Genomic DNA, 20,142 nt, shown 5'->3' on the forward strand with positions numbered 1-20,142 from the left:
TTGCAAATGTTTCATTACTAAACTAGGTAACACTGCCATGCATCAGCTGATGTTACATAGTTTGGTAAAGAAATGTCTGCAAGAAAACCACCAGGTTCAGAGAGCACCAAGGACCCCAGAGTTCAACCCTGAGCTACAAGTATTTTCTTCTGTCAATAATCCTTTCAGTGTAGAATTTGGTCTTGTCTATTCAAACCTTATCATTCTCCACAAGCATTTAAATGCAGATGCTAGTGCAATAATATTCTTCAGATCTTATAAATCAGTCAGTTTAGGAACTAGGTGGAAACCTCTCTAATATGAAAGCAAGGAGTTTGCATTTTAAAAGTCACATCATGCAATTCTGATAAAATGAGGAATATTAGTATACAATGTGTTTGCTCATTCCTATGCATTAGAGGTGCTTTGCTGAAGTCTCCAAATATGTGATCATTTTTCCTTAACTTTCTCATCCTTTTGTTTTCTCCTCCTGCTCAAAGAATATAATTTATCCAGAATACACTTCATCCAAAAGTTCACTTATTTTATTGATCTATCCCCTACAAACAGTTTTAATATTTTAGTTGACCAATCTATTTTTTTCTTTCTCACACAAAAATGTTTCAAATGTAATAGCTTCCAGACTTACTAGGTATTGTTGGCCATTAAATTTAGGGCTGCTAATAAGTTTTAGTACTGGAGAACAGCCATGAACCAGAGTCAAAAGTTAAGAAAGCCAAAGACAAGAGTGGGGATTTATTGATTTTTGCTCCTTCTTAATTGTAATCGATATTTGAAAATAATGTTGGCTTACTCTCGATCTTCATTGTTGTTGAATCACGATCAATTTATTTAATGATGCTCAATTTTATTTCCAAATTTTATCCTCCTGTCTCTTTTTTGATGCCAAGATGCAATTTGGGATGGGGAGGCATGTGAAGGTCCATCATCATCATCATCAACATCATATAATAATCAGTAATAAAGAGTTCCTTTGAATGGTATTGACTGCCACTGAACAGGCACCAAAATGGTGATGTCAAGAGATGGACAATTAGTTCACAAGAGATAATCTCTGGACATCTTTAGCCCATTTTAAAAATTAAGCATAATTTTGAGACATGCCAAATTATTCTTATGTGTGATAGGGGAAGGAAAAGTACTATAAACACAGATTCAGAGCCATCTCACTAAACAGGTATTCTCAGAAATTGATATCTAATAAACTGACCAGCAGTTGAAGTGTCACTTCTAATTAGACAATATTATTGTGAATTCACAAACTTTTGCAAAAAAAAATAAATACTGAACATGCATTCCATGGTGCAAAGGACATATACGTTCTGCAGGCACCTCTGTAGAGGAGTGTATTTTTTAAGAACAACCAGTTTAACATAATGGTTCTGAATTGGGACATCTCCAGAATAAAGTACATATAAGCATACATTGCATTTCTGTTTAGAGGAGTTCCATTTATTTAAATGTTATACCATGAATTGCACCTGAATGGTATTTTGATAGAATATCCACCAGGAGATCTGAAGACTATAGAGAGGTTAGACTGGAAAGTCAAACCACATGACACATTGCTGCCAAAATTCCCAACACAGACTTGTGAAGATAATCACTAAAATCACATGCTAGTTTACCTTTATCTTAAGCACTGTAAGCAATTGGAAGAATGACAGAATATGATTCTAAATACTAACAGCAATAACAATTTAAAATTAAAAGAGAAGAAACAAGAAAGTATGAATTGGAGCCAGTTTAAACTAGTGGTTAAGGTACCAGGCAAGAAACAGGAGACTGTGAATTCTAGTTCAGCCTTAGTCATGAAAGCTTGTTGGGTGACTTTGGACCAGTTACTTTCTCTTGGCCCTCACCTCACAGGGTTGTTGTGAGGAAAATAGAAGAAAGAAGTATTAGGTATATCACTGACTTGAGTTAGGTATAAAAATAAGAAAGGTGGGCTAAAAAAATATTTTTAAAAAAGAGCTGCATGGCGAAAGATAACCATTCACTGAATTATATCAAGTCCAATCATTGGTCTATCTAGATCGGTGTTTCCCAATCTTGGCAGCTTTAAGATGCATGGACTTCAACTCCTAAAATTCTCCAGAAACATCCTGACAGGTGAATTCTGGCAGCTGAAGTCCACATATTTTAAAGTTGCCAGAGTTGAGAAACACTGATCTAGATTAACGTTGATTTCACAATACCTAACAGTGGCTTTGCAAGACTCCAGATAGGAGTAATTCCCAACCCTACTTAGAGTTGTAGGTGAACCATGAGCTGGGCATTAAGCTATAGCAATCTTTCTTTACTCCATATAAATTGTAAGGTAGGTCACAGAGAAATATGACAGTGGAATTTTCCAAGTCAATATTTTTAAAAGCCCAAAGCTACAGCACTTGTTTAAACAGATTTTATCCTGTTGGAGGATAAATAAGACACTCAGCTTTGCCAAACTGTGAACTGAGAATGCATGTGTAAATGGAAAACATTGTACAATTTTTTTCACTAGCTAGTAAAATCTAACTTGTCAAACGATACCAGTATATTACCGAGTCATGTCTTATGATGAAGTGAAATATCAATCCAAAGTGAACCTCTTGACTGCACTCAAATCATCTTTTCCATATTAGCCAACAATTCAGCTTCTCTTTCTTCTATCTGCTCCTGTCTTCTTATCCCAGTGAGTTTGTATTCACTGTGTTATTTGAAATCTCGATTAAATTAATAATGCCCACACTGAGATAAAATAAATGTCTACTGAGAGCAGCTTACACTTATCTGGATAATTTCAGGATCATGATAGGGATAACATATAAGGGACTGTAAGACTTGATTTAAATATTAAACTGGATGACATTTGAATTTATAGATAAAAAACCCAGTTGAGTGAGTGTGATTGTACAAGTAATGGCAGGCAAAATGTCATATTTCTCATATTTCATATCTGTTATTTGAATACCAGATATCAACGGGATACAAGTGACTGCAAGACTATCCTAATTTATTAGCAGGGTTGTTTCAAAATGTTTCAAGGAAGCAACATTTGTCCATGACTCTGTATTGCCTGGTATTTTGTAATGGGTGGAGCAGGATCTTTCCCAGCATTGCTCCATAATTAATGGAAGTGCCTTAGATGTGGTTTAAATAATAGCTTTTGGGAAATTTAATAAAACAGCATTCTGCAAAAATAGCTGAGTTTAAGCCACTATGAACAGACTAGGTAATTAAAGCAAAGATATATCCCCGATATTATTTCTTTCTGTAATTAGGCTGGGATCAGATTAACAATATTTTAATCTAATATCCAATTTTGATATTAAAGTGTTCACTTAGAGCAGAGGTGGGGAACTACAGCCCTTTATGACTTGTGGACTTCAACATCCAGAATTCCTGAACTAACATGGCTGGCTCAAGAATTCTGGGATTTGAAGTCCACAAGCCATAAAAGGGCCATAGTTCCCCACCCTGATTTAGAGAATGAGGCTGAAGAATCCCATGTTATTTTGTGCTTAGGAAAAAAAGAACTCCTATTCATTGGGGTTATTTGCACAGGAAAAACATCATTTAGAGATGTATTCATCAATGCTGTATTGTGTCCCCCCCCCTTTGTCTATTTAAATGCTCTTATAAGTAGACATCCCCAGATTTGTATGTACATGAAACATGGGATTGTGGACACTCATCTCTGCCATCACATTGTTCTCATTATTATCCTCTTGGGCACATAAAGTTTGAAACAACAGGACAGAGTGCTTTTGTATAATTTTATATGCACAAAACCCTTTTTAAATGAAAACAGTCAAATAGTAGTGAATCAGTAATTATGAAGGCTTAACTGTCAAAAATGACAAATTGCAAATACTCCATAGGCTTCCATATACCTTAAACAAAGCATCCATTTATTATAATATGTTACAGAATCAGCAGACCAATTTAGATGATTTTAAAAATAACCAAACATTTTATTTTTAAAAAGCTTCTTTATATATATTAAAGATATATCTGCATATTTAGAGCTATTCCAAACAATGCTGGTCAGTTTCATGCAATACCTCTTAAGGTATGCACTTTTGAAATATTGTTATGGACATTTACATACACTCTTAAGGAGATATTAGCAAAATAGCACTTTTTGTAAGTTCTATGGTTCATCAAATGTTGACCTTCAGATCTTGGATTCTTCCCTGGTCAGTAACATCTGGAGAGTCAGAGGACCATATAGCTTGATTTTTCTTGTATAGTAATAAATATTACATACTTAATTACTTTCCTAAAAATCCATGCATAGTTCTAAAGTACTGCTTTGTTCGAGTCAGGGCATTTTTCATATGATATGAAAAGTGGCAGAAAACAAAAACAATTCCCAATGATTTTGTTTGAAACTAAAAGAAAGACAGAGATGAACTACAATATATTATAGAAATTCTTGAATAAATTTATATCTATCTTAGTATAAATATGTAGACATTTTCCTTTGAAATTGTTTGGCTTATATTACTTTTGGATTAGAGGACTGAAGTTTAGAGGTAATTTAAAAACTGATCAAAAACTCATTTATCTGAGCCTTAAATTCACTTCATGAATGCATAATTGAAGCACATGCATGCCTGAGCTTCTAATATAATCCAAGATAATGAATAAATGAAGCAAAAATGTTCTCACAGGCATCAGCTCTTCTAAAGATCAAGAGTGCAAGAGTAATCCCGATTTTTACCTCCTTTCCCCAAAACCAAACCCCCCCCCCCAAAAAAAATGATCTGAAATTTATGTCACTGTGTGATTGAGTCTCAGTGCCACTGCAGATTCCTTGTCATTAGATGGTCTAAAGCCTTCAGAAGGTAGCATTTAGCGTGGTCATTATTATTGCTGAATTTAAGATTAACCAATTTAAACCTGCAAGTTTTAGTATCCAGGAGTACAGGAATAGATTTTTCTTTGGTTTGCTACAGTCTGTGATTTACTTCAGCAAAGTGGAATGGAATGAGATGCTAAAAATGTATTTTCAAAAATGCTTTTAAGCATCCAAAAAAAGCACCACCTTTGATACAAATCCAGCTGATATGGGTCATGGCACAACATACACATTTGGGTGTGAGTATTAAAAAATATACAAATTAGGTCATGTACGTGAATGAACTTTAGCTGATCTCTGGGGATTCTGCCTATTTTTTTGTTTTTTTAAACCTTTGGCAGACCCAGAATGAAGAGTTGGTCACTAGGATGTGATTTACAAGCTTTCCTGCTTTCCTCCCTTATGACTACAAAACCAGATATTTAATTTTTTTTTAGAATTTCCAGTGCCAAATTAAAGTTTTTTAAAATCATTTTCTATTTCTGCACAAAGTAAATTGTGTATCCCTAAAAGTTTTTTTTAAATTTTACTATTGCCAAATAAAATTGTTTTTGAAAACACCAAGGTTTAATCCATCTGATGCCTATTATAAGTTAAACATGTCTCCCAATTCCATCCTATGATATACAGGATTTTAATCAGTCTGATTATCTCATCCCTCACAATGTTTCTATCATCACTGGTACCATAATAATTAACTTTATGATATCATAAAACCTGGAGCCAAGAAAGAAATTATATCCATTATTACTGTTTATCATATATTTATAATCTCACAAAATATATATCTGTGCATATCCACCACTGATAAACAAAATCATTTGTGCGTTTCAAACACAGAGTAGTGTCCATATTGTGGAATATTGACAATAAGATACAGATATATTAATAATACATAAACAGTATATATGTTACTGTTTTTAATATTATGACATTTGGATAACAATATTAAAATTGATTCCCAACCTCCTGAGTCCAGAAAAATACCATGACAAATGATAACAACTACTGCTGAGTAATCAAAGAAACCCAGGATGGATATAACACCATTACTCTTTCCCGCCACAGGTCAGTTGTAACTATGAACAATGTGTCTCAGTATTGTGCCTAGTGTAAAACCTGACTGGAAGGGTTCCAGATATCTGTTGTCTCCAGAACCTCTGAAATTGTACAGAAATGTGAAAATTAGAAAATAAATAAATTGCACATTGGCTGTCTTCTCAACAATCTTCCCATGAAAATTGATACTGCACAGAAGAAATGTCTTAAGAATCGTAAACTAGCTATTTGGTGGGTTGTGCATTAAGGAAAGAAGCCAACAACATTGTAATGGTATGTGGGAAAGGCCTTGGAAGAATGGGCCAAAAAACACTACCTAGAAAGCAATCAAATAATAATAATAATAATAATAGTAAAGTTGGAAGGGACCTTGGAGGTCATCTAGTCCAACCCCCTGCTCGGGCAGGAAACCCTACACCATTTCGGACAAGTGGCTGTCCAGTCTCTTCTTAAAAACTTCCAGTGTTGGAGCATTTACTGCTTCTGGAGGCAAGCTGTTCCACTGATTAATTGTTCTCACTGTCAGGAAGTTTCTCCTTAGTTCTAGGTTGCTTCTCTCCTTGATTAGTTTCCACCCGTTGCTTCTTGTCCTGCCTTCAGGTGCTTTGGAAAATAGCTTAATTCCCTCTTCTTTATGGCAGCCCCTGAGATATTGGAATACTGCTATCATGTCCCCCCTTGTCCTTCTCTTCGTTAAACTAGACATACCCAATTCTCGCAACCGTTCCTTATATGTTTTAGCCTCCAGTCCCCTAATCATCTTTGTTGCTCTTCTCTGTACTCTTTCTAGAGTCTCAACATCTTTTTTACATCGTGGTGACCAAAACTGGATGCAGTATTCCAAGTGTGGCCTTACCAAGGCATTGAAAGTGGTATTAATACTTCACGTGATCTTGATTCTATCCCTCTGTTAATGCAGCCTAGCACTGTGTTGGCCTTTTTGGCAGCTGCAGCACACTGCTGGCTCATATTTAAGTGATTGTCTACTAGGACTCCGAGGTCCCTCTCACAGTTACTACTATTGAGCATGGTGCCACCTATGCTGTACTTGTGCATTTGGTTTTTCTTGCCTAAATGTAGAACCTTGCTTTTTTCACCATTGAATTTCATTTTGTTAGTTAGTGCCCAGTGTTCAAGTCTGTCCAGATCCTTCTGTATCTGAAGCCTGTCTTCTGGAGTGTTGGCTATTCCTGCCAGCTTGGTGTCGTCTGCAAATTTGATGAGTTCCCCATCTATCCCTTCATCCAAGTCATTGATGAAGATGTTGAAGAGTACTGGGCCCAGAACAGAGCCCTGGGGCACCCCACTACACACTTCCCTCCATATAGATGCAGTTCCATTGAGGACCACTCGCTGAGTACGGCCGGTCAGCCAGCTACGGATCCATCTGGTGGTGGTTCTGTCTACCCCACATTTTTCTATCTTGTCAAGTAGTAGGTTGTGATCTACTTTATCAAATGCCTTACTGAAGTCCAAGTAAATTATGTCCACAGCATTCCTCTGATCCACTAATTTTGTCACTTGGTCAAAGAATGCAATAAGATTTGTCTGGCATGATCTATTTTTGACAAACCCATGTTGGCTTTTAGTAATGACTTTGTTTGCCTCTAGGTGTTCGTTGATTCGTTGTTTGATTATCTTTTCCAGGATCTTCCCAGGTATTGAGGTCAGGCTGATAGGTCTGTAATTTCCTGGATCCATTTTTTTTCCTTTTTTGAGGATGGGAACTACATCAGCTCTTTTCCAGTCCTCTGGTAGTTCCCCTGTGTTCCAGGATCTTTGAAAAATATAGTTCAGTGGCTCCGATATCACATCTGCCAGTTCCTTGAGAACTCTGGGGTGTAATCCATCTGGTCCTGGCGATTTGAACTCATCTAGGCTGGACAGGTGCTCCCTAACCATTTTCTTGCCTATCTTAACTTGTGTTTCTGTTTTGTTTTTTATGGCACTATTTTTGATAGGTTGGTCTGTTTTTTCCCTTTGTGTAAAGACAGATGCAAAAAATGAGTTAAATAGTTCTGCTTTCTCCCTGTTGTTTGTCACCTTCTTGCCACTTCCACCCACTAATGGACCAATCATTTCCTTCACTTTTTTCTTGTTTTTTACATGTTGAAAGAAGCTTTTTTTGTTATTTTTGACTTTGGTCGCAAGCCTTAGTTCATTTTGAGCCTTGGCTTTCTTCACTTCATCTTTGCAGGCTCGGGCTATTTGCTGATATTCTGACTTAGTTATGTTCCCCTCTTTCCACTTTCTATACTTGTCCTTTTTATCTTTCAATTTGTCAGAGAGTTCTTTATGCAGCCATGCTGGTTTCTTTTGAGAGCTGTTGTTTTTCCTCTTTGTTGGTATTGTGCTAGACTGTGCTTTTATTATCTCATTTTTCAAAATTTCCCAAGCTTCTTGAGTTGTTTTCCCCTTGAGGATTCTCATCCATGGAATCCTTCCCAAGCCCTCTCTAAGTTTATTGAAATTAGCTCTCTTGAAGTCCAAGACTCTAGTTTGACTGTGTTCTATTGGTTGTGCTTCTATAATGTTGAATTCTAATATTGCATGATCACTTCCTCCCAGGGTTCCTATGGCTTCAACACCGTCTATCATTTCATCTCTGTTAGTGAGAATTAGATCCAAGATGGCTAATCCCCTAGTTCCCTTCTCTACTTTTTGGGAGACAAAGTTGTCTGCTAGGTTTGCCAGGAACCTGTTTGATCTTCCACTTGGTGCGGAGTTTGTCTCCCAGTTGATGTCAGGGTAGTTAAAGTCCCCCATTACTATTGTGATGTGCTTCCTACATACCTTAGTTAGCTGACTGGCAAAAAGTTCATCTATTTCCTCTGTTTGGTTGGGTGGTCTGTAGTATACACCTATGGCAATGTCATTTCCCCCCCCTTTTATATTGACCCAAATGCATTCAAGACAGTTTTTATCATTGTTGTACTCTATTTCTGTGGAGATGTAGTTATTTCTTATATAGAGAGCAACTCCACCTCCTCTTTTATTTGGTCTGTTTCTTTTAAATAATTTAAATCCCTCTAGCTGTGTGTTCCATGTGTGAGTTTCATCCCACCATGTTTCCGTAATGGCAACAATATCGTATCTGCCCTCATTAACCTGAATTTCTAGTTCACCCTGTTTGCTGTTCATACTCTGTGCATTGGTGTATAAACATTTGAGTCCTTTGTGGGTGGCCCTGTGTTTCCTTTCTACATAACCTGTGTGGTGCCTGAGTTCCCCTATTGTCTTACCACCTATTTGGTTAGTGCACTTTATGTGGCACTCGCTATTAGAGGCTTCATTTTGATTGATAGCAAGGTTGGTATTCTTGTCCACACACACATCTATGCTACATGCACTGATAGCCCTATAGTTTTTAAATTGCCGGGGACAGGGTTGTTCCGTATCAATTAACTCCCTGTCCCCGCTGTTTAGTTTAAATTTCCCTCCAGAAAATCTGTGAATTTATAGCCGAGTAACTCAGTCCCTTTTTTTGATGGATGCAAACCATCTCTTTTGTACATCTTTTGATTGGACCAGCTACTGACATCGTGACTAATATATCCAAAGCCTTCCCCTTTACACCACTCCTTTAGCCACATATTGAATTGTGCTATGCGCTGGCCTTTTCCGTTTTGCTCCTTATACACTGGTAAAACCTCTGAGAAAGTAAGCCTACAGCCTATTCTGCTAAGTTCCTTCCCCAAGCTCTGGAAATCATTCTGCACAGAGAGTACATCTTTTTGGGACAGATCATTAGTGCCAAGATGTACAATAGCCTCCACATCACAGTCCTTGCTGCCATTCTTGATTATTTTAGAAATACGCTTCTTGTCCCTACTGGCAGTAGCACCTGGAAGACACCTGACCTCTTTCAAAGCCTCTGTGTCCTTTCCTAAATTTACATCCCTTATAATTGAATCACCTACCAGAAGGTAGCTTCTCTTTTTGGGAGCCTTTCTATTCTTGCATGACTGATGTGCAATACCTGATTCACACTTCTCCCTGTCAAAATCTAGTTCTTCATCTCGGACCACAATCCCCTGCTTATTTGAGTTATCTTCACAAATACCTTTACCAGTCTCCTTAATGTCCCTATTAAGGTCAGCAAGGGCACTGTAGCTGTTGTGCAGGGACACAGAGAAAGCTTTGTGTTTATGGTTCACAGCTCTCACCCTGCCAGATCCCACGGTTGTCCACACTGCCCTTTTCCTGCAGGATCTTTGTGGTAAAGGGGGCTGATAGCAGGGAGGCTTACTAGAGTAGACGGGCTGAACTGGACACCTAATTTCTGCCCGAAGAGCACGGATTACAGACGCTAGGTAAATGATCTGTCCTTGTAGGCTAGTGATTTGTTTACAGATAGGACAGTTTCCAAGTTTGAAAAGGGTACTGCGAAAGACTGTTGCAAAGCAGGTGTTGCACTGAACTAAGCCGGACATCTTAGATACAGGGGATGTTAGACACACTTGCCCTGAATGTACTGCTACTGTTTGTGATTTTTAGTTATATAGTTACTTTCCTGGTGGATTCTCCCAAAACTTACAGTTTAAGCAGCAGCTGGTGGAATGTAGCACGTTCCAGCAACCCGATCAGAGTTGGAATGGGGTTTAAATAGAGTATAATACCCTATAAATATAATGGAGATCCAATCAGGGCCTTGCTACTTTCCTGGTGGATTCTCCCAAAACTTACAGTTTAAGCAGCAGCTGGTGGAATGTAGCACGTTCCAGCAACCCGATCAGAGTTGGAATGGGGTTTAAATAGAGTATAATACCCTATAAATATAATGGAGATCCAATCAGGGCCTTGCTACTTTCCTGGTGGATTCTCCCAAAACTTACAGTTTAAGCAGCAGCTGGTGGAATGTAGCACGTTCCAGCAACCCGATCAGAGTTGGAATGGGGTTTAAATAAGAGACAGCGTAGCCTGCAGCTATATAGTGAGTGAAGTAAGAGGCTCAGAAGGGACCTTCCTTACTTTCTCAGGCTGAAAAGGAGAAGGCAGGAGAATTGTACTTTCAGACTTCTAAGATTCTGTCAATGTAGCTTTACAATAAAGTAGAATTAGCAATAGTAATAGTAGTTAAACTTATATACCGCTTCATAGTGCCCTCTCTAAGCGGTTTAAATAGTCAGCATATTGCCCCCAAACAATCTGGGTCCTCATTTTACCCATTTTGGAAGGATGGAAGGCTGAGCCAATCTTGAGCCAGTCAGAATCGAACTCTTGGAGTGAGCAGAGTCAGCCTGCAATACTGCATTCTAACCACTGCACCACCATGGCTCTTAACTAGCTCATCTGATCATGTTTCCTGTCTGGTCTACCTAGTAAGGCTGACAAGCACAGCGACATGCAGTAAGAGAAAAGTCTTGTCCTGACTTTTTGTGTTGAAAGCCAGAAAAAAACATGGTGGGCCACAATGGAACTCCACATTTCTGCTTTGGGATGCCTGTGTAAGGAGGAGCTCCTAGCTAGCGGATGTCAAACTCACGACATCACGTGATGTGTCGTGACGTATTGCAACTTTTTTCCCATTGCCGGAAATGGGGTGGGTGTGGTTTTGGTGTGACGCATCCGGCCCATGGGCTGGCAGTTTGATACCCCTGCCCTAGCTAAATGTGGAAGTTTTTCATATTAGCACTCTCTCAAGATATTCTTGAAAGTCCTAAGGTTTGCTCTGTATGAGAGAAAGCAGCTGAGAGAATCTCAAAATACAGTGAAAACACATAACATGCTAAGCCAGAATGCTATAGTTGGCTTGTATTAGGCCATTGTTTGAATCTACCCATTACAGCTAGTAACTGATGCTTTATGGCTTAGTACAATATATGATCCCAGTCTGCCGAGAATTGCTTCTGTTAAATTCATTCTACATCCTACCCAAAATGAGTATGATTGGAAATCTAAAGATGTGTCTTAGTAAATCTGTTCTCCAGCTGGAAGCTAGGGCTGACAGCTACAAATTCCTTCCACCCCCCACCCCCACTATAACATTGTTTTAAATAGAGTGTTAGGGAGGAAAGTATGTTAACTTTTGCAACTTCATTGTTGGCACCTGAATCTCTGAATTGTTTGATGAAATCCACATATAGAATTCAATCTGCTTTGAAGGAAGCTCATATTAATTAGTATTGTATTTAGCTGAAGCTGATTGATACTATTAGTCACTAGACCCCAAGTATAACTGTTTCTTACCTAGACAAGTTAAGAGGTGTGGACAAGCTGGCTGAGGATTTCTGGGAGTTGAAGTCTATCCATCTTAAACTTGCCAAGGTTGAGAAACACCAAATAATACAGAAAGTAGTATGGGTAGAACAAACAAGCAAACAAAAAGGATATGAGGGAAAATAAAGAAAAAAAGAACTTTTTAACAAAGCAATATATTAAGAGGTTTTTTTCCACCTTGCACTGCTGTACTTTTATTGGTATTTCCAATATGTGACATAAGGAATTGAGTATTAGGGACAAAAGACATAAAATAGTGACTCTTTTTCCCCAGATAGATATAGATCTTTCAAAAGTGTTTCAATTTCAAAGCAGGAAGCCATATGCAAGAATGTAAATGAATTATTTCTAGGTTTAAAAAAGTAAGATGCAGGAATTTTATGTAAAATAAACTTCCAGTCAGCAATGTTTATTTGAAAAGTGTGAACATGTGGTCTTTCTCTCTTTTACCCTGAAAGCTTATGCAAACATTTTGGCAAGTGTCATTTGCTTAATGTGGCTTGTAGAGCTTGCTCCTATTCTCCAGTGTAGATACATTCAAGACTATGCTATGTCTTAGCATTTCTATTGCTAGAAAAGAAATTTGTTTGTAAACACTGAGCTGTACAGAGTTATTTTATTCTGCAAAGGAATGCTATGCTCTGATTTCAATTGGTTATAAGAATAATCTGTGTAGGTCTATTGTGCTCAAACCTTCTGTGAATATTTAGCAAAGTCAATTAAAAATGTTTATGACTTTCTTTTCAGCTGTTTTGTTTGAGGGTGGTGTTAGGCACTGTTTTATGAAGTTGTTGTAGTAAGATTTAACCAGGTAAACTAGTGATAGAGAATAGGTGGTTCTCCAAATGTTCACCCATAATTCCAAGCAGCTGAATGAATCTGGGAACAGTAGGAATTCAATAACCTTTGGAAGGCTATAAATCCACCCTAACCCCACCTATTCAGATAAGTGGTATATAATTACCAATGGTATGCTAAGTGTTATTACTTGTTATTGCTTTCTCATAGTATAACCAAGGGGATTATATTAATGAAATCACAACTTGAACAGAGTTGGGAGTGGGACAAGAATGTATTTTGGCCTCCTTGTTGTTTAATCTATATTTTCTCTTGTGACCACAATGCTGCCATATTATATGCAGACAAGGTAGTATTTCTAGCATAAACATTGAGCTAAAATGAGCCCTGAGTACCCTTAGACAATTATTGCTTTGAAGAAAACAATTAAAATCAGCTATTCAATCAACTGAAGACCCTAATTTTTGCAAAGTGCTCTAGAATTTACCTTTGGCAGTTAAATGGACAAAATATAGAACAAGGGTCCATCTCATCATTCCCCCATTTAACAAAATTTCCAGGCAACTCCAATTTATTTTGTCAACATACTATTGTTATTACACTATCACAGAAGAATAAGCCTCTCTTTCTGAACATGGCCAAATTTTGTCACACTGTCTGCAAACCTGGAATACTCTTATTACATCAATCAACTAATCATAAATTCTTTTATTTTCTTCCATCTACTGGTGATTGTTGCAATTTAGTTAGTAACCATAATAAAGATATGCATGTATGCACTTTTCTCATAGAAAAAGGGGAGAGAGATGAAACATGTAAAAATCTGTATATCTCAAAGCAAAGTATTTGTGAATAATTAAAAATAAACTTTGAAAATGGCTTACTATCCACAAATATTTGTTCACTTAAGAAAAAAAACCCTTTGGAATTTATTATCTGCTTTTCATCCAAAATTCTTTCATAGTAATCATTATTTAAGCAGAACTGAGCAAATTTTTAAAACTTGATCTATACCAGGGTTCCCCAAAGTGATCAATATGAATCCCCAAGGGTTAATAGGGCTGCCAAGGGATTGATCTTATTGTGGTTAGCCAGAAGTTTAGTCTGGATTTGGCATTTTTATTTGCCTATCGAGTTCTTCCCAAGGATCTGGGATAGGCAGATGTGTTTTAAGGGTGTTAAAGCTATCATTGCAGGACATAAGTTGTTCCAAGTAAAACTCCCTTCTGCAATTTACTAATAGTGATTTTGTAATTATGGTTGATACAGTTATTATTATTCATAGATCGATTCTATTAGGTAAAGTAATCCACTCAGAGTTATTCTGTGGTGAGATGGACAGCCATTAAATTCAATAAATAAGATAGATAAAATATAATAAAATATAAAATAAAATAAAGTAGTAGTAATTAAATTACTTTCATATAATAAATATTTGGGGTGTTACTAAACAATCTGAAACTTGAAGAGGTTGATAAGCTGAAATAAGGTTGATAAACAGAAGTAAAAAAAGAAATGTGAACTTCAGTTAGTCTGGATAAATTTGCTAATGTGAGCTAAAGCTTCCACAGAATCTATTTATACAGTCCCTATAAAACGTGGTCCAACATATATTAGGTTGGATTAAGATATAATTCTAGAAAACGTACATCTGTTGAGGGGGGGAGAATTACATCTTTATTTTATTTTTATTCAATTTCTATACCCACCCAACTCAACCAAGTAACTCTGGGCATCTCTATAATTTAATCAGTTCTAGACTTTTATCTAAGCTTGGCAAGAATTTGCAGCTTCTTCTACTGAATTTGGCTGTTTTTCCATTTCTGAATTTTAAAAAAGGTCAAGTGACTAAAGATTAGTGCGTTGATAAAAAATACTAAATCGTAATGGTTACTTCAAGTTCCTACGAAATCCTGAACAAACAAGCTACATATCATACACATGAGCTAAACATAAATGAGATAACTGGAAGTGCTTCCTGAAACTTAGAACCAGGTTCCCATCTATTGGTACTCATACTGCAAGTAAGAGTTCCGTGCTGAGCTGATTTATTTCTACATCATTTGAAATCATAGCAAAATGATTAATCTTTTTCTTGAAATAGAACATCTCTGTGACATAAAATTTTCCCATTTCCATTTCTTACCTTATTTTACCTCCTAGTCCAGGGGTGTCAAACTCGCAATGTCACGTGATGTGTCATGACTTATTGAGACTTTTTTGTCGTTGCTGGCAATGGGGTGGGCGCGGTTTCGTTATGATGCATCTGGCCCATGGGCTGGCAGTTTGACACCCCTGTCCTAGTCCCTTGGAACTTGCCTTGGTACATTTGCAGCTCTCTCTCTCTCTCTCTCCCTCTCCCTCTCTCTCTCTCTCTCTCTCCCTCTCCCCCCCCCTCTCTCTCATAGGAATCATACAGATTTTTACTGTTAGAATTAAGCAAATTCACACAACATGAAAAAAAGAATTGAGTATGTGTGGGCATTTCGTTTTTGTGTGAAGAGGAAGGAATTTGATGTAATCAAGGATCTGCAACACATTGGGAGAGTCAATGATTATGACAGATTGCTGGTGACATTCCTAGGAGTATTTTAAGGTCAGTAGAAGTAACAACTACCACAAATCCTTTCTAATGTCTTTAAAATTGAAAAGGCACTGGGGAAAGGAAATGTTGGCCACACGGAAGTGTTCTGATATTCCTAGCTTCAAGAAATATCTGCAGGTAGTCCTGATTTAACAATGATTCATTGTCATTATTTTTCTGGTCTTCCTATCCAGGAATTTAGTTCTGCTTGAGTCCAGTCTACTATTCCAGCTGAGTATCTAATGACTGGAATTATCCAATTGCCTTATGGTATTTCCTCCACTAAATTTGGGCTTTAAGATCTTCTTCACTCTCTTCATGTGTTCACTTCTAACCTTTTTCTCGACTTCAGTGTGCTTGATGTTGTCAGCTTGAAGGATGCCTAGGTATTTGTAATGTTCATCTTCACCATCAATGCTATTTCCATAGGGCATCTTGATTCCTTCAGTTTCCCCTATTTTTCCCTGTTTGATGGTGAGTGTGACACATTTATCCACTCCAAACTTCATTTCAAATCTTGGTTGTATATATAGACCAGACATGTCAAACACAAGGCCCGGGGGCCAGATGCGGCCCACAAAGTGGTTTCATGTGGCCCATGAAGCCATCCTGGAAACAGTGAGGGAATGGCCCCCTCTGCCTTGGCCCTGGCCCAGGCTAGTCGGGAGCCAATGTAAATTTTGTGGTGGCCATCTATGCTAAAATGCATTCCGTCTTAGCTCCACAAGGCTGTTTGGAAACAGCGAGGAACCAGGAGAACCTTGAGCAGCAGCCTTGAGGAAGTGGGGCTGCGCTTGGTGCCGCGGGTGCTCAAGGGCCAGGCTGGGCATTTGACCTCTGCTGCCCAGGGCTCCGGGCAGCCCGCACCACCATCTATCCCTCCCCCTGCATGGCTTGAGAGAAACAGTGAGGCTCCTCCAATGGACAATGCCTTGGCACTTGCCCTGGTCCCACCCCTTCTGCCAGAGACCCTCAGATCTGTCCCACTCCTGCCCAGGCCCCCACAGGCATCCTTGACGCGAACGATGTAGAGCTGGCCAGACCCACCCAGTAGGCCACACCCACTCCATCCACACCCACCCAGTAGGCCACACCCACTCCATCCACACCCACCCAGTAGGCCACACCCACCTTGGCCACACCCACTGATATAGACAATGTGGAGCAGTGATTCTATTTCAGATTGTGTTTTTCCATACAGCTTCAGATAATCTATGTACAGGAGAGGGGCTAGCCTGGCAGATGTTTTTGATGTTTGATATCCATGGTCTGAGTTATTCAGTACTGTTGACAGAGAAATCAGTGCAATGAAACCTATGGTGGTGATAGTGAATCTCGTTAAAATATTCCTTTCTTGATATTAACCTCTCCCAGTCTCTCACCACTGACCAACAACCATGTCTTCCATTGTGTCATCAATCTTTGCACTAAGCTTTTGATGTTTCTACTGACCCCTGTTATTTCTAGGCAATCTTATCCAATCATGTGGAAGGGAATTAAATGCCTTCTTATAATCAATCCTCCCTACATTCAAATTGGTCTTCCTTCTCTTGCAGTTTTCCAGAACCATTTTGTCAATTAAGAATTGATCTTTTGTTCCTCTGATGTGTGGGTGGTTTCCTTTTTGGTGAGCTACCACACCAATTAGCAATTTGAAAGTTGTTGGTAAACAAGTAATTGGTCTATACTTGCCTGGTGCTGCTATGTTTGCTAGATCTTTCATTATCAGGTAGGTTTTGCCACTCTTCAGTTTCATCTCCTTGCAGTATGTTATTAAACTGCTTGGCAAGAGTGAATGTAGACCAGTCACAGATTTCAACTAAAACCATGCAGTTCATCTTCATCTAGTGATGAACAATTTTTATTTTCCTTGCTCTTTTCTCCACCATTTCTGCTGTAAAGTTCTTTCATTTCAGCTTCTTTTTTTTAACCCTATACTATCTGTGTTCTTGTTACATTTCTTTGGGTTATCCTATATCTGCACCCAGAACTGCACTGTTTCTTCTTTGTCAAATGTTGACAGATTCACTGCAGTGGCTCCATTAAGGGATTGATAAAACCTTTTTTGATTGGATTAAAATTGGAGATTTTTCTGTAATTTGCCATTCGAGCTTCATATCTGCTGATCTTCTTGGCTATAGCTGTTATTTGCTGCTTGATTATTTCCAGTACTTCCTCAATTTTCCTTATTTCTAGATGATGTTTCTTGATTATGTATTCTTTGAATGGGTTGTTCTTATTAATTAATTAATTAATTATAAAATGTATTGGGCTCCCATTTTACCATAGGGTAACTCTGGGCGGCTTACAGTTATATAAAAGTTAAAGCATAAAAAGTTAAAACAAGCATTAAAAACAAAAACACATGAAGAGGGCGGGAGTGGAGTGGAGGAAGAGGTGGGATCTGTTATTACTCTATCAACCACATCCATTGCATTGTTCCCCCACTGGTGCCCTAAGCCGACTGGCAAAGCTATAGCTTTAGGCCCTTACAAAAAAAATGGAGGGTTGGGGCCAACCTTAAATCAGGGGCAAGATGTTCTTGAGGGCAGGAGCAACAACTGAGGAAGCTCTCCTCCTGGTCCTGCCAGCCAGAATACTCGGGCTGATAGGACCCATAGCATGCATATTCTGCTGGCACGAGTGGTATGAATCAGTCCAAGTGGGGTTCTTCAGCTTCGTTTTTTAAATTTGTTCTAGCTTACTTGAATCTAATCTCAGCTTACTGAACTTATTTTCCAACTTATTGCTGTTATTTTCCAACATGATCTTCTATTTTGGCGATGCAGCATTTGGCTATTTTTTGTTGTTGTTGATTTTGTCTGCCAGATATTCAGTTGTAACTGCAGCTGTGCTGTGCATTATTATTACTATTATTATTACCCTTTTATTTTATTTAAAACAAAGGTATATTTTCAAAAAAAATATTATCTATGAATAAACATTACTGTTTACCCACACAATTACTGACATAATTCCCTTTTTTTAAATTGCAGAGATTTCTCCCACTTTCTCGTCATAAAAGTTCCTATGGAGGAAGAAGAGAAAAAAGTAAATTATCATTTTAAATTATTCAAATGAATCATATTGACTTCAACAATGCTTTAAAACTCTTATTTAAATATTTAATATAAATTATTAAAGATGAGTCAAATTGAATTTTAAAAAAATCATTTAAAATATTCCCAAAAAACTCAACTAGCTCTCTTAGTTGCCCTTAAAAGTTAATCCAGAAATGAGCTGGACAGATGGCCTACAGAATTTTTTTCTTCCGAGGCTGAGAGAATTTGAATCCCACATTTTCTTCAGCAGGTAATTGTCGCTGACATACTGTTTTCCTAACTGTACCATTTTCTTTTTGTGGAACATTCTTCCAAAATTCTAGCCAATCCTCCCCCCTCAAAAAATATGTTTGCTTGTTCAACAGTAAACATTTTAATCCAACAATTTTTGGAGGCGATTGCTACAATTTCTCCCAGAATTCTGTAAGTATAGGAGTGGACTGGAAATCTGAATAATGATAATAATAATTTATTTAACAGCAAACTATCATATTTGCTTCTGGACAACATTGAAAACAGACTGGAGCTGACAGTATGTCAGGCCTATATAAACTAAATTCAGGAAGTTTCACTGCTGATTGATCCCACTGTGTGTTTTTAGCTATGCAACTAAGTAAACCTAAAAATGAACAAAATGTGTTCAGATCCCTTTGAACACATGTTCTGACATTACATGATGAGCTGGCAAATACTTTTCATTCTCCCTGGTGCTTTATTTTGTTTAGCATAATATTCAGCTTGAAGAAAAGGTCTATCACATAGCTCATTTGGATTGCAGCAATAAAAGTGTTATCATTGCTTTAGCTATTTTATTAAAGCAAATTGACTGCAAATATGTATAACTAGACCTAGTCACTTTCCCGTGTAATTTTCATAGTTTTTTTTATTGCAATTTCTTTTGTGAGACTGTGCTTAATAGATAAAACATGTTGCTGGCTTTTACTTTATTTTATTTCTCTTTGTTAAATATGTTTTTTTACATTTTGGCTGGCTGAATCATGGCGATATGATATGTACATGCACTGAATATTTTGGATCTATAAATCAGGACTTCAGGTCCTTATTGTCCCTTATTTTTGTAATATTTTGTTTGTTAAACTTTTGCACATGGAATTCTGGGTACAGGAATACGGAAGCAGAGAGATCAATTGCCTAAGTATTTTACACAATCTTTTCTCCATTCAATAATATAATTGCAGTCTAGGCCAACACATAAATCCCTGGTTCTGTTCAATATATACTTCCTTCCCCAGAAATTAGATCTTCCCCATAATATAATTCCTATGATATTTATTATGTCATTTATGGCTCTTTTTCATAGTGACTAAAATCAGCAGGAAACCCAGCAATGGATCAGGGCTGGGATTAGCTCAGAGTATTCTTGTAGAAAATAATACCTTTCTCTATTGTAAAATAACTAATCAAGGAGAGAAGCAACCTAGAACTAAGGAGAAACTTCCTGACAGTGAGAACAATTAATCAGTGGAACAGCCTGCCTCCAGAAGCAGTAAATGCTCCAACACTGGAAGTTTTTAAGAAGAGACTGGACAGCCATTTGTCCGAAATGGTGTAGG

General features: G+C 37.7%; 1 long non-coding RNA gene across 2 annotated transcripts in view; it reads left to right on the top strand.

The window, feature by feature from the left end:
- The window catches only part of LOC120308067, a 150,867-nt gene that overhangs the window by 86,546 nt on the left and 44,179 nt on the right, over positions 1-20,142 (top strand). Inside the window, exon 3 of one of the 2 annotated variants that reach the window (XR_005556731.1) lies at positions 18,503-18,557. The exons of the other annotated variant lie outside the window; for it this stretch is intronic. This is a non-coding gene — a long non-coding RNA (uncharacterized LOC120308067). The remainder of the gene's footprint in view (positions 1-18,502; positions 18,558-20,142) is intronic. 2 annotated transcript variants of the gene reach the window in all.

The sequence above is a fragment of the Crotalus tigris genome, unplaced genomic scaffold, assembly GCF_016545835.1.
Source record: "Crotalus tigris isolate CLP2741 ecotype Arizona unplaced genomic scaffold, ASM1654583v1 scf7180000017861.769447, whole genome shotgun sequence".
In the NCBI taxonomy this organism is placed as follows: Eukaryota; Metazoa; Chordata; class Lepidosauria; order Squamata; family Viperidae; genus Crotalus; species Crotalus tigris.